Source organism: Rattus norvegicus, chromosome 8 (genome assembly GCF_021556685.1).
Source record: "Rattus norvegicus strain SHRSP/BbbUtx chromosome 8, alternate assembly SHRSP_T2T, whole genome shotgun sequence".
Taxonomy (NCBI): domain Eukaryota; kingdom Metazoa; phylum Chordata; class Mammalia; order Rodentia; family Muridae; genus Rattus; species Rattus norvegicus.
This window is the reverse complement of record NC_141541.1, coordinates 116,657,426-116,672,197: the sequence shown is the minus strand read 5'-3', so window position 1 is coordinate 116,672,197 and position 14,772 is coordinate 116,657,426. Positions and strand designations below refer to the sequence as shown.

General features: G+C 43.3%; 1 protein-coding gene across 10 annotated transcripts in view; it reads left to right on the top strand.

Annotated features, from left to right (window-relative positions):
• Positions 1 to 14,772, top strand: part of Dag1 (dystroglycan 1) — a 64,464-nt gene that overhangs the window by 36,030 nt on the left and 13,662 nt on the right. The gene's annotated exons all lie outside the window — the stretch shown is intronic.

The window sequence follows — 14,772 nt, the reverse complement described above, 5'->3', positions numbered from 1 at the left end:
TCCTAAGATGAACACTGATCTCCAACACTGGAAATGTCTGGTCTTTGCAAACTGGAGAAACAAAGCAAAGTAAAGTTTGGTGTGGAGCCACAGATGAGGAAAAATTTCAGTGTATGTTCATCCATCAACTAAATATTTATTGAGCAGCTACTCTACCCTGTCGTATTGAAGGGCAGATGTCCTAGGAGGGAGCACTGCAGGGGAAGTGGAGCACGATGGTGCTGTAGGAGCACCTCTGAGCGTGCTTGTTATTCAGTGAACTAGACTTGGGGACAGAAGAAGCATCAGTAGAGTGGCAAAGGCAAAATAATCTTTCAAGAGAGAAGGATGAGGGTTCTGAATATACATAGAGAGCCCGTGGGTGTAGTACTGTCTGAGTTGGGCAGGTCCTGTGTGTGCACAGGTAGAATACAGGGCAGAGGGCCAGCCATACATCTGGGTATTGTCTGGGAATGGTAGGTCACCCCTGTAATCCCAGCAGTTAAGGCCGAGGTAGGGAGAGCTTGAGTTCAGGGTCAGTCTGGGCTATGTAGTAAGACCTTGACTTAGAAAAACAGATCCAGAACACATGCCTCTCTGTGAGTTTGTGGTCTACGTAGTAGATACGTTATTCTCCACTGATGAAATGAACCAATTCAAGCAAAATTAGAGTATATAAAGGCAGGTTTATTGGGAAGCCACTCTCCCAGGAATGTCACCATGGGGGAGGGAGATAGGAGGAAGGGGGAAGAGAAATCACATATACACACAGGGAGAGAGGAATGCAGAGAGAGCGGGAGAGGAGAAGGATGGGAAACCAAAGTGTCCACATTATATAGGGAAGAGCCTCTGGGGTAGGGGAAGCCCAGCCCCTTGGCTGAAAAGTTCAGGGCAGAGGGTGGAGCGTGCTAGCTATGCCCTCCAACAGGTAGGGGCTGAGGGATCGAAGTGGGAGAACCTGGAGGCCTGGAGGTCTGATTTGGTAAAACAAGCACCTCAGCCCTTGTCTTAGGTCTGAATCCCAATAGTAGAGAGTTCCAGGACACGCAGGTCTATGTAAGAGACCATGCCTCAAAACATAACCAACCAAACAACACCCCAGACAACACGACAACAAGCAGGTGGGGGAGAGAAGCTTGGGCGGGCTGACAAGGCGGGTGATGAGACACAGGACGACAGGAAGGCTCCAGGCATGAAATGGAGGTAAAGGCAGTCTGTAGTCTCTGACCTTTGGCCTGATTTTGAACTGGACTGAAACTTTGGGTCTATATTTTAATCCTCTTAAGGAAGAGCAAACTTTTTTGTGTGTTTTGTTTTTTTGAGACAGGGTTTCTCTGTGTAGCTCTGGCTGTCCTGGATCACTCTGTAGGTCTATAGATCAGACTAGCCTGGAGATCACAAAGATTCACCTGCCTGGGCCTTCTGAGTACTGGGATTAAAGGTGTGAGCCACCACTCGCAGCTTATAATTCTTACTGTGTCTCTGTCTGTCTGTCATTTTTCTTTAGAACAAGGTGCTATGGAAAAATGAGTAATACTGTTGAAGCAGGCAGTGGGTGTTCTGTGATACTTACTCAGTGACTGAACCAGATAGTAGGTATTGTTACTTAACTTGCCATTTGCCCAGGTTTTCTCCGTTCACACTGCTGATTGTTGGAGCTGCTGTTGCTGTGTCTCTCCTAGAGCATAGAATTTGAGAGCAGACTTGGACATACAACAGGTCTTGGCCAGAGAGGTTGCTGTCGCTCATTAAACCTGTGCTGTCACTCAGCTGAATGGAGTGAGTGTCGGAGCCCTGGTGGTCACTTCGCCTGGTCTGCTCTGTGCCTGCAGTTCTGTTGGGTGGGGACTTCTGTTTTTCTTATGAAGGGCAACTAGGCTTTAAAATATTCGTCTACCTTGTGTTTTTTAGAATGATCTCATTTTGGCTTTCTCAGATAGCAAATGAAGTGCCTGTTGCTGACCGTGCTGAGGTCCATGTTTGCACACACATCACACAGGCAGGGCATGAGCTGAGAGAAGTGACGCGCACAGCTCGAGTGGATGATGGGAACTCTCCGGGAAGTGCTGTCTTAGATGCTTGTGGGGTTTGGAGCTTGTTATTTCTAGTGCCACGGCCAGCATCAAGTTTAATATATAGGGCCAGGAAGTAGAGCTCAGTGGTGGAGCCTTTACATAGTGTGTGTGAGGCCTTGAGTTCAAACACAGGAGAAACCAGACAGAACAAAGAAAGCAAACCACTAGCATGTGATAATCAGTTTATAAGGGATCTTTAGACCCTAGATGAATTTTGGGGGTGTGAGAAGTAGGTTTGCAGACTGACACTGCCCTCCCTTGAATTACCTTTGATGTCACTTCATAGAACAGACTGTAGTCCACTGAAAACCTGAGACTCTGGGACTGAGCTCAGATGTGTGCCAGAGGACTTCTTGCTGCTTAGTCTTTCTGTGCATGTCCCCTTTGCAGACGTCCAAGCTGATGGTTTTTGGTATCTTTGTGGATTATCAATTTGTAGAAGAAACTTAGCTTTGTTCATTGCTGTTGTTCTTGTTTTTTTAAAGATAATCTTTTGTCTGATTGTTTGGGTAACTGGTGAATGTTTAGTTCTTTGCTTCAGAGGAGTTTGGATTCCTCCTGAGTGTTTGTTGAATCTGTCTAGTATGTAGTGGTCTAAGCTGACAGGGGTGGGGTGCTGCTGTCTCTCCTTTGGCAAATAGAGTCACCTCTGAGAAAGAATTTTTGTTCTAACTGAAGACTTTTTTTTTTTTTTAAAGTAAAAAGATTCTTCACATGCAGCCCAATTGGACTTCAGTATTTGATATGCAGCAGAGAGTGGTCCTGAACAAATTCTGATCCCTCTGCAGTCACCTTTCAAATGCTGGAATTGCAGCCATGCACCATCAGGCCTGGCTTCTTGCCTTTATTTTTTTCTTAAAACCATAAAAACATTTAGAAAAAAATTCTGGAGGATACCCATGTGCTACACCTAAAAGCCAGTTGAAGTGGGCTTGGTGATGCATACTTTACATGGGCTAAAATAGGAGGGCAGGATAGGAGGATCACAGATTCAAGGCTAGCCTGGGTAAATTAGCAAGTCTTTCTTTCAAAATACAAATAAAGCAGAGCCCTAGTACCTTTCCCAAAGCCAATCGAAGATTCAGTGAGGAACATAGATAAAGGACCCAAGGAGTTAAGCTGGGCTGGTAAGACGCTATGTTCAGATTATGAGTCTCCGCTCATTTCTGACAGTGGCCCAGTTTAGAAATTCAAGAGAGTCCAGGATCTATTTGGAAGAAGGAAACATCACACGATCTCCTGTGTCTCAGCAGATTAGGGATGCCCCTGGAAAGTGCTCTGTAGCTGCTGCTGCAAACTACTTGGGGGTTTGCAAATCACAGCTGTGTCTTTTGGATAGGACAGATCTCTTGTATGTGTCATTCCTTTATCCCTTTTTGACTTGAAGTGGCTTTGTTGTTTTGTTTTGAGGTAATCTCATTATGTAGCCCTGGCCTGCCTGGAATTCACTGTGTAGACTTAGTGGCTCTCATACTCATAGAGATTCTTCGTCTCCTTCTGTCTCTGGAGCTCAGTGCTGAGATGACAAGTGGACGTCATTGTTTTGAGTATTTAACTTTTGGATTCTAAAGTGGGTGGGAAAGTTCTTAATTATTAAAGTGCAGATCTGTTCCCTTTGTGCTGACTGCTTTCAGAAAAAAGTTTTTTAAATGTTAACCTGTGTATAAATATAGTGTGGTCAGCAGCAGCTTGAGGTCTCTTAGAACTTTAAGGAGGCTGCTGGGCAGTGGTGGCACACACCTTTAATCTCAGCCCTTAGAAGGCAGAGACAGGCAGGTCTCTTAAGTTTGAGACCAGCCTGGTCTACAGAGTAAGATCTGGGACGACCAGGGCTACAGAGAGAAACCCTGTCTTCAAAAACAAAAGCAAAACAAAAAGAATTGTAAGGAGGAAAGCAGTTGTACGTTTGCATTCTTCAGATTTCATGTTGCTGTGACAAATATCTGAGAAAACTAAAGTGACAAAGAATTGATTCACAGCTTCAGGGGTCTCAGTCCCTGTTCCTTGGCCCTAGTGCTTTAGGACAGATATGAAGTTAGAAAATCACTGCAGAAAAAGAGCATCAGAACACATGGGGGAGACCAGGAACGACCCATCCACGCAAAGCACCTCCTCTTTTTTTTTTGTTTTTTTTTTTTTTTTTTTGTTTTTTTTGTTTTTTGTTTTTTGTTTTTTGTTTTTTTTTGGAGCTGGGGACCAAACGCAGGGCCTCGCGGTTGCTAGGCAAGCGCTCTACCGCTGAGCTAAATTCCCAACCCCAAAGCACCTCCTCTGAACAAGCCCCACCTCCTTATCTGCATGGCCTCCCCGTCACACCATCAAATTATGGATTCATCACTAGGTTAACTTTGATCAGATCACTTTGCCATGCCCATCAGCTGACAACCAGTCCTCTGACACATGAGCCTTTGGGGGATGTTTGAGATTCAAGCCATAGCAGTGTACTTGCTTGATGTAGAGGAGCCGGTACTAAACACTAAACATAGACCTCTGTTCTATATCTGGCCCTAATAAGCTGCACTTATTTCTGCTGGGGAAAGCTAGCAGTTTGAGAGCTGTCAGGACCTGACCTGGGAACCCGTGCCTCTGCAGTTCACTAGAAGCTGTGCTGCTGGGAGGCCAGATAAAGCAGGGTCCCTGTTCCCCTATTTGACATATACCACTTCCATACCAGCCATAGTGACATAGCTTTGTAAACAGGGCTCCAAAGAGTCCACAAGACTATCTTTTGGGGGTTGGAGATTTAGCTCAGTGGTAGAGCGCTTGCCTAGCAAGCACAAGGCCCTGGGTTCGGTCCCCAGCTCCGAAAAAAAGAAAAAAGAAAAAAGAGTTTAAAAAAAAAAAAGACTATCTTTTGACCATTTTGTTCTGCTTTTGGAAGTATGAACCTAACATAGGAAAGTTAGTGACCACTCAGAATTGGCAGCCCTGGTAGGATTGAAGCAAGTAAAAGAGCCAGTTAAACAAAACTAACTGTGGGTGGGGAGGAATTCTTCTAGCAGGAAATCCCCTGGGCAAAGACAGTGGGTATCAGTTTGTCTTGTTGATTTATAAACAAGGTGTGCAGATCTGGCTATTTCTGGCATGAAAGGTATGTTCCTGATGGTCAAGCTTTACAAATGTGTTCAGAAAAGAAGGAAGGTAGCTTAAGCAAGTAGTCACTACTTAAGTATCTGTTTAAATACTCAGTACCAAGGCAGCTTAGAGCAAGTAAGTGTACATGACTCTCAGTCACAGGGGCTGTGACATCCTTTTTTGATCCTGAGGCACTGACCTCCTGAGGTCCCAGCCCTGTATCATAGGCTGCTGGGAGGGTCAGTGGTTATAGTTAATGGTCTGTGAGAGTATGTTTAGGTATGTGGAGGAAGAGGAGCAGGGCAGTGATTGGGGAGTGTTCTGTGTCATTACCCAATTAGGTCAGAAAGACCAGCAGCCAGAATAGTTTTCTAAATTCGGTTCTTTGGAGCCAGATTACATTTAGAGCAATGGGCTTTTAGTCTTTCATATTACAATGAGGAAAAAAAAATCAGGAAGCTTAGCTTTTAACTTGAAAACATAATCAAGTGGTCATTGCCTTTCTGCATGGTAAATCATTTGAGGAATGTAATGAAGCCCTTTCCCTTTGCAGGCATCGATGAGTTCCCTACCTGCTGGGGGAGGGAGCCGCAGATTAAATGTAGCCATGACCTTGTACTGGCCCCTTGGCTCTCCTTTCTTCTCAGGGCTGGTCTCATTGTTCAACTTTGACCCTACCCTCCAAGGGCAGTGCTTCTCTGGTCCTTTGTATGGAGTTGGTGGTAGTTAGCATAATTATAGATGGAGTTTGGAAAGTTAGAAAGTAGTTTTAGTTTCCAATAACCACCTCCTTGGAAAAGTATGACTATTCACTGTTTTAGGATGAGGGTATATTCTGTATGTCAGACAGTTTATGAATATCATATAATGCAAACCTACGTGATACATTTATGTCTAGGTTTTATAGTATGGCTTATTGCTCTTTGGTCACAAACTTACAGAGACTGAGTGTAATGAATAGTGCAGACAATGGTACTTAGTGTCATTTCTCTATTCAAATATATGTAAATATAGGAAAGTCACAAGAGAAATACAACATAAAAGATAAAAGATAGCCCCCCTACCCCCCAAACAAAAAAACAAACAAACAAACAAACAAAAGCACAGCCATGTGGGCACTTAGTGATGGCAGATGGGAAAGCACTCTGGCTGAACCTGGATGAGCCGTGAGCCTGTGTGAAGCCCTAAGTCCTTCCTATGCATTGTTGGCTTCATGAACACAGTGCTTTAAGCTATATTAAATTTGTTATGGTTTTAGTATTTGAGATAGTGTTTCACAGAGCATTCCCAGCTGGCCTTGAACTCCTGATCCTCTTGCCTTAGTCTTCCTAGTGTTGGGGATTATAGACGTATACCACCCATTCAAGTTATACTTATATTTATTTATTTTTTAAATTTCTTTAAGAGGCTGGACTTAGTGGCCCATGTCTTGAATTGTAGTACTCAGGAGGCAAAGGTGGGCAGATTTCTGAGTTCCAGACCAGAATTTTTTTCTTCCAGTGTCTGACATCTGCTAAAGTCTGGTGTGCAGGGCTGTGACTAAGTTTGATTCCCAGATCCCACACACAGGTGGGCTGAGAGAACAGACTTAATAAAGCTGTTCTCTGACCTCCATGAGTGTATTCATACACCATCGAGTGCGAGGGCATACGCACACACACACTCATTCATATTCTCCCCCCTCTGATAATACTAATACAATCTTCAAAATTTTTCTTCAAGAGCCTGAAGAGAGAGTGGTTAAGAGCACTGGCTGCTCTTTCAGAGGACCTGGATTCACTTCCCTGTATTCACAATGGCAGCTCATACCTGTCTATAACTGCAGTTTCAGGGTTTCTGACACCCTTATGCAGACAAAATACCAGTGAGCATAAAATAAAAATAAATTAGATTTAAAAAAATTTTTTTAATAATCTTAGTGTATTGAAACTTTACAAACTTTTCAGGTTTTTTTTGACACAGATTAGAACACAAATCAATTGCACATTGAATGGCTAAACATACTTTCTTTGCTTTAAGAATTGATTCTAAAGGCTGGAGAGATGGCTCAGTGATTAAGACTACTCACTGACTGCTCTTACAGAGGCCCTGAGTTCCGTTCCCAGGAACCACATGGTGGCTCACAACCATTTGTAATGGAATCTGATGCCCTCTTCTAGTGTGTCTGAAGACAGCGATAGTGTGTACTCATACACATAAAATAAATAAGTAAATCTTAAAAAAAAAAAAAAGAATTGAATCTAAGGCCTCACACGCTAAGCATGTGAACATCTACCCTAGTTCTAAGTATTATTTTGGTACAGGGTTTTACACAGTTGCCCAGGCTAGATAGAACAGATTCTGTATCCAAGACTGAACTTGAACAAACTTGTGATTCTTTCTTCCCTTCTCTCTCCTCCCCTCCTTCTCCCTCCTCTCTTCCCCTCCCTCCCCTCCCCTTTTCCCTCCTTTCTCCTCCTTTTTTTCCTTAGTTTTTATTTTGAGTCAGGGTCTTATACAGCTCTGGGTGGCTGCGAGCTCTCAGACTAGGCTAACCTAAACTTGCAGAGATCTTTTACAGAAATCTGCCTGCTTCTGCCTTCTGTGTGCTGGGATTCAAGGCACGCAAAAATAAATAATTAAAATTTTTTAAAAAGCTTTTTTTTTTTTTTTTTTTTTGCTGTAAAAACAGATTTATGCCCATATTCTCAGTTCTTGGGAGGTAAGATATAGGAGGATCAAGGGTTCAAAGCCATTCTTCGCTACATAGCAAGTTTGAGGCCCTACAAGTTATAAGAAATGCTGCCTCAAAACCAAACAGATTAAACAAACAGAAAACCAACAAGAAACCCCCACGCAGATCCCCTTCCCTAGAAACAAACAACATTATACCATGTACTCTCTAGCTCAGGCCCACCCCAGTGTCACCCGAGAGGGCTTCAGAGTCAGTGAAGCTCCTGCAGCTGTCAGCTCTGGTTTAACTCTCTCCTGAGGGCGCTTCTGTTTCCCTTTCCAAGTAGGGGATTGAACCTTTAACTTGTGCATGCTGAGCGAATGCTGTACCTGGCTACACCCCGATTCCACCCCAATTTACCTTTTCTTATTCATAAGTGGGAGTACGTTCTTACTACTGAAAAGTATAGTAGCTATATAAATCAGCAAGTTGCTCCTTTTTAAACAAACTGTACTATATGTAATTGTACGTGCCCTGCTGTTGTTTGACTGGCAGCCTAGTGGGTTTTATACCAGTGTCCACAGTGAGAGTAGTGCCTTGTATTGTGGTTAGGTTTTAGCTTTATTGTAAGTTTATATGGCCACTATCATAGCATGCTCTGGAACATTGATGTGTGCCTTGTGACTACCTACTATTTGTGTTTTGTGATTTGGTAATGCATATAAAATCTTAATTGAATAGAGTATGAAATTTAGAAAGACTGCTTAGTAATTGAAGCCTCACACCTATCCTACAGGGTAAGTAGTCAGCACATGTGTGCTGGTGTTAATTTTTGTTGTCTTAAGATAATTGTAGTCTGTTTTCATTGGACTCTTGGATGCCATGTGAGTTGAACGTACATCCCTACTGGATACTACAGAGTCTGGCTACCCACCTGTCACCCCTGCCCCCACCAGCCACTTCCACTCCATCTCCTGCTCTCCGTGCTTTAACCAAGTGGATGATTAGACTTAGCCCTTGTCTCTGGGCTCGTTTGAACCATTTTCTATCCTTAGTGATCGGTTTAGGCATCGACAGTTAAAAAGACTGGACCTTGTTAATGGGAGTGAGCTCCTAAGGCATTCTTGTAGAATATTTTTAACATCTAAATTGTGTGAGTCTGAGGATTGTTTTATTTGATTTTCCAGAAACAAGGCCTTGCTATGTATCCTCAGCTGACCTTGAACTTGCTACGATCCTGTCATTCTGCCTCTGCCTCTGCCTTCTTCCTCCTGGGATCACAGTTGTGCTGTGAAGTTTGGCTTGAATAATGTTTTCTGGTTAGTTTTGCAGTGCTGTGGACTAAGCCCAGGGCCTTGCATATGCTAAGCAAACATTCTTCCAGTGAGCTGTGCCTCTAGCTCAGTTCTTGCATAAATGTCCCTGTGTGTAGGGTGTGTGTGTGTGTGTGTGTGTGTGTGTGTGTGTGTGTGTGTGTGTGTGTGTGTGTGTGTGTAAGAGTTGTGAATGCCAGAGCAGGCAGAGGCCAGAGGTCAAATCCTCATGGTGTTGAAGTTATAGGGGTTTAAACTGCCTGGGAGCCAAATCCAGGTTCTCTATGAGAACAGTACATTATGAACTGCTGAGCCACCTCTCCACCCCCAACTTCAAAGTTGATATCTATCTATCTTTCTTTCTTTCTTTCTTTCTTTCTTTCTTTCTTTCTTTCTTTCTTTCTTTCTTTCTTTCTTTCTTTTTTTCGGAGCTGGGGACCGAACCCAGGGCCTGCGCTTGCTAGGCAAGCGCTCTACCACTGAGCTAAATTCCCAACCCCGATATCTTTCTTTAAAAAAAAAAAAAAAGATTTATTTATTTGTGTGTATGAGTGATCTATTTACATGTATGCCTATAGAAGAGGGTATCATACAGAAGAGGGCATCAGATTCCATTATAGATGTTGCGGGGCTGCCTTGTGCTGGGAATTGAACTCAGGACCGCTGGAAGAATGGAAAGTGTGCTCTTAGCCTCTGAGCCACCTCTCCAGCTGTTATGTTATTTTTTAAATGTTGAATGTGTAAGTGCTTGGGTTCAGCTGTTCCATGGCAAGCATGTCCTCTACCCCGAGTTGTTTGTTTGTTTGTGAGACAGGGTTTCTCTGTGTAGCCCTGGCTGTCCTGTAATTCACTCTGTAGCCAGGCTGGCTTGAACTCACAGAGATCTGAGCACTTCTGCCTTCACAGTGCCGATCACAGAGGTGATCGCTGCCTGTGTCCCTGAGCTTATTTATGCTATCATTTCCTTCCCCTTTTGTTGACTATTCTGGGGATTGAAACTGGAACCTCCAATCACTAGTTACATTCCCAGTCGTTTGCATTTTATTTATTAATAATCTTGAATTTGGGTCTTACTAAGTTGCCTGGGCAGGCCTTGACCTTGTACCTACCTCAGCCTCTTGAGTAGCTAGGATTATGGACCTGGCTTAAAATAAAACAACAAAAAGCTATTTTTGGCGATGAGATCTCACTATAAAGTTGAGGCTAGTCTTCAGTTCTTAGCAATTTTTCTGCCTTAGCCTCCTAAATATTGGGATGCAGGAAGGAGTTAAAAATGAATCTTGGGGAGTTTCTTTGTTTGTTTTTAAAGCATAATTGTACATGCTATGGAGGCAAGGGAATCAGGAGTTCGAGACTAGTACTCACTAGTTTTGAGGTCAATTTGGACAAAATATCCTGTCTCCCAAGTAACAAAATAGAAGAGAACCAAAATTCATGCCATAAAATTCACCATGTGAACAGTTTTTAAGTGTGACTTCTTAATAGTGAATAATATTTAACCACAGCATGTGGAGTGTAGTGGAGTGTGGAATTGCTTAGAGAACCTCCCACACAAGGTATTAAAAGTCAGCTTGGATTACAGACCATGGTCTAGTAGAGAACAGCTATTTAGTTCTGGGCTTTCAACTGTATCTTTCCCCCTTCTCTAGCACATGTTTTTACCTGTGTGTATTTATATAAAAGTCTTTGCTTCCTTTCTGTGATTATTGGAAAAAAATCAAGCCACCGTCAGCAGAAATCACTGCCCACTGTAGCTTTCTAAGGTACCTGTGATAAGTGAGGATTTACAAGACATTTTCTAAATGAGAGACGCTTTTACAGTAGCTTTTCTTGTTGATAGACAGGATAGGTATGCTTACTTCTCAGAGGAGGCAGATTTTTACCCTTCCTTTAGTCTGTTTCTGTGGCCCTGGCTGCTTCTGACTGGGCCTGGTTGTTCCTCCCCATCACTCAGAGTCATCTCTTACTAGCATCACGCCAGATCTCCAAGGCAGAGAAATCCTGTCTGCCTCCTGAGTCAGTTTTTAGGTGAGACTTCAGGTTCTCACCAGTGACCAGCAGGGGAGACCTTTGAAAAGCTGGAAGCAGAAAACCCAGTTGTCACGTTCATACTTGGAATCCAAATAAACTTGACAGTATTGTTTGTCATTGGTTTTAGATACCCTACTGGCTCTTTAGATTGAGCCACTTTAGACTGGTTGCCGTTACAGAGGTTTCGTGTTAATGTTGAACTCACAGCACTGAATTTTTTTTTTTTAAAGATTTATTTATTATATATAAGTACACTGTAGCTGTCTTCAGATACACTAGAAGAGGGCATCGGATCTCTTTACAGATGGTTGTGAGCCACCATGTGGTTGCTGGGAATTGAACTCATGACCTCTGGAAGAGCAGTCGGGTGCTCTTAACCACTGAGCCATCTCTCCAGCCCCCACAGCACTGAATTTTAACTTTTGAGTATGTGGACCTTTAAAAAAGCCTTTTTGTTAGGTGTAGCCTAACATGATTGTTTTAATTAAGATTTCTTCTTTTTAATTTTCCCAAGACTATTTTAAAACAGGGACTTAGGACTTCATTATTTTAATTGTGTTTTTAAGAGGAAAAAAATCTCATTTTCCTTAAACATTTTAATTACAAGAGTGAGTAGTGCTGTGTGGCCAGCATGAGTACGGCTTCAAGGTAGCAAAACTCTTGAGGAATAGCGCGCTCTCCTCAGTAGTGTGTGGGTTATCAGTAGAATGGGTTAACAGTGAGTTGAATCTTATAACTTTTCCTTTATTCTTAGAGAGTCAAAGCTAATAGCCACTCTTTAAAGAGTTTTTTAGTTTAGATAGGTAACAGTTTTATTCCTGGAGTTTTGGTTATTGTGGACTAAATATACACATCCCAAGACCTGGGTGGAGGCCTTGCCTTCAAATATTCTTCTACCTCCAGGTGGAAATGTGGCTGTTAGATGCTGAATGCATGTTAGGCTCAGCAGTGACAATGATGAGGGGTGAGTATCCAGGCCGTAAAGGAATCGTTAGTTACTGCCAGCTCTCAGGACAGTTCTGAGCAGCTTGAGTGGCTGCTCCTACACTGCTGTCACAGAAGGCTTTGTCTCACCCAGGCTTTGGAAGCAACAGCACTGTTTTGAAGCCCAGTCTGGCTATGTGAGTGGTGGAATTCAGGTGTGCACCACCTATCCAACCTCTAACATATTTAACTAATTAAGCATTTTGGGGTGCAAAGTCTCCCTGTTGTAGCCCTCCCGGCCTAGAATTTGCTAGGTTGCCCAAGCTAAGCTCAGGTTTGAAATCCTCGTGTCTTAACGTCTCTGCTGCTGAGATTTTAGGCCTAAGCCACCCAGACTTGGCCTCTTCATCACTTCTGATACCTTTAAAGTTTCTTTGCTGGTCTGTGGGGGTGGAGAGTGTCTAAGACTGCTGTCAGGCGAACTTATCTTTTACCCTGTGTACCAGGGCCACTGGACATGTGTGTTCAGAGAGCCAGGGTCTTTGTTAAGCTCCAAGAGGGCCTGTTTTTATGGAATTGTATTTCGCTGGCATAGGAGCATCCCTGCGGGCTCAGATTGCTTGGTGTACCCTGCTCTGCATCCCTGTCCACACCACACACTCATCTCTTAGTAGGAGAACTTTGACAGCAGTGAGTGCAAGTGCAAAACAGTTAGCGTTTCAGCCGTGAGCACTGGTGTCACAGAAGGTGATGTGTACATGAACTGTTAACTGTGGGTGCCTTGTCAGGATCACTGCACCCTTTCTCCTAACAGATTGTATCCACCCAACTTTATATGACAGTAGTTAAATTTGTATTGTTCTTTAGGCTTTGATCCCTGCAAGAAGGGAGACTCTAGTAACCAAGAGAAAGCATTTGAGACTTGTACAGAAGTTTTTCTAGAATTAGTAAGATGGCCTAATGGGTAAGGCACTTGGTGCCAGTCCTGAGGCCCATGTGATAAAAGGAGATCCCCAAAAGTTGTCCTTTACTTCCCCATGTCTACTGTGGCAAGCACCCTCTCCCCAATAAGGAAATTTTAAAAATTAAAATTTGTCCCAGAGGGACCGTTTAATATAGACAGGTGGATGTAATCTACACAGCTTCTAGCACAAGTAGGCATGACCCTTGCTTATAGAAAGCTAGCATCAGAAAGACACGCAGACTGCTTTTAGCCAAGTGGCAGAAATTGTCTTTCTCCCCAGAGCATGGAAAACCAGTGCATAGTAGTTGGAGTTGTGCCCTGGGCATTGCCTGACTGCTAAATGCAGAGATCTTAGTCACGCCTGTAAACAGACGTCCATGTTGTCACATGACCACAGAGAGTAGGACTAAGCTCATGCTTTTAATGGGGTGTGGCTTATAATTAGTGCTGTTTCCAAATAAGCTAGGAATTTAAAATTGAGAATCAGGCTGGGAAAGCAAAAGATCAACTGGACTTAGCAGATGGAAAAGTAAATTAGAAAAAAAAAAGCAGGAAAAATAAAAATAAAAAACCCTCCCTCCTGTTTATCCATTAAGTGCACGCTTAGTACTGAAATTTCCCCTTTGGTGCTTCCAGGAGTTGAGCACAGGCTCTGCAATGCTAGACAGGAGCTTCATTGCTGACCCACGTTTATGGTTCAGCAGCTAGAGCAGGGTTAGGGAGGGAGAGTGGGGAACAGACAGAAAGTGAGCAGAAAGATAGGAGGATGAGTAGAGTGGAGTAAATAGGGCAGAACCTCCAGATACTGAGATGGGTTTGGGTTTTAGTTACTATTTCAAATTTTCCCCAACATTCATGGGAACAGGATTCAAGTCCAAAGGTTATAAAACTGGTCTCTAGGGGTTGGGGATTTAGCTCAGTGGTAGAGCGCTTGCCTAGGAAGCGCAAGGCTCTGGGTTCGGTCCCCAGCTCTGGGGGGAAAAAAAAAAAACTGGTCTCTAACTCCCTATAGAGTCAAAGATACTTGTATTTCTGGTTCTCCTGGCTTCACTTCTCAGGACTACGATTTCAGACCTGTGCCACTATGTTTTTTAATTAAATAACTAACCCCCACCCCACCCCATTTGTGTGTGTGTGTGTGTGTGTGTGTGTGTGTGTGTGTGTGTGTGTGTTATGAATTGTGAATCTTTACTAAGGGCATCTCACTGGCCCTTGCTTTGTTCTTTGAGAGAAAGTCTTGCTGTACAGCCCTAGCAAATCTGCTGGGCTAAACCCTGAGGCCATTATCCTTACTCTCCTTCTGCACTAGGCTTTACAGGCCCCAGTGTAAACCTTTATACCCTGCTTAAGATTTATTTCATATCCCAGGATTCAGTAGAAACACACAAATGTCATACATACCTGAGGACACAGATTTGTCAACGCTACACATTCTTCTGTACTTTTATGATTGATCTAAGAAAATTTGGAGAGGCTAGAGAGATGGCTTAGTGATTTGAAGCATTTATTTATAGCTCTTGCAAGCGTCCTGGGCTCAATTCCTATCACTCATGGCAGCTTACAATTATTTGTAAGTGCAGCTCCAGGGCATCTGAAACATTTTCAGACCTTTGAGGACACACATGTAGGCAAACCATTCATACATACAAAGCTGGGTATGGTGGTGTACTCCTTAAATCCCTGCACTGAGGGGTTGGGGATTTAGCTCAGTGGTAGAGCGCTTGCCTAGGAAGCGCAAGGCCCTCGGTTCGGTCCCCA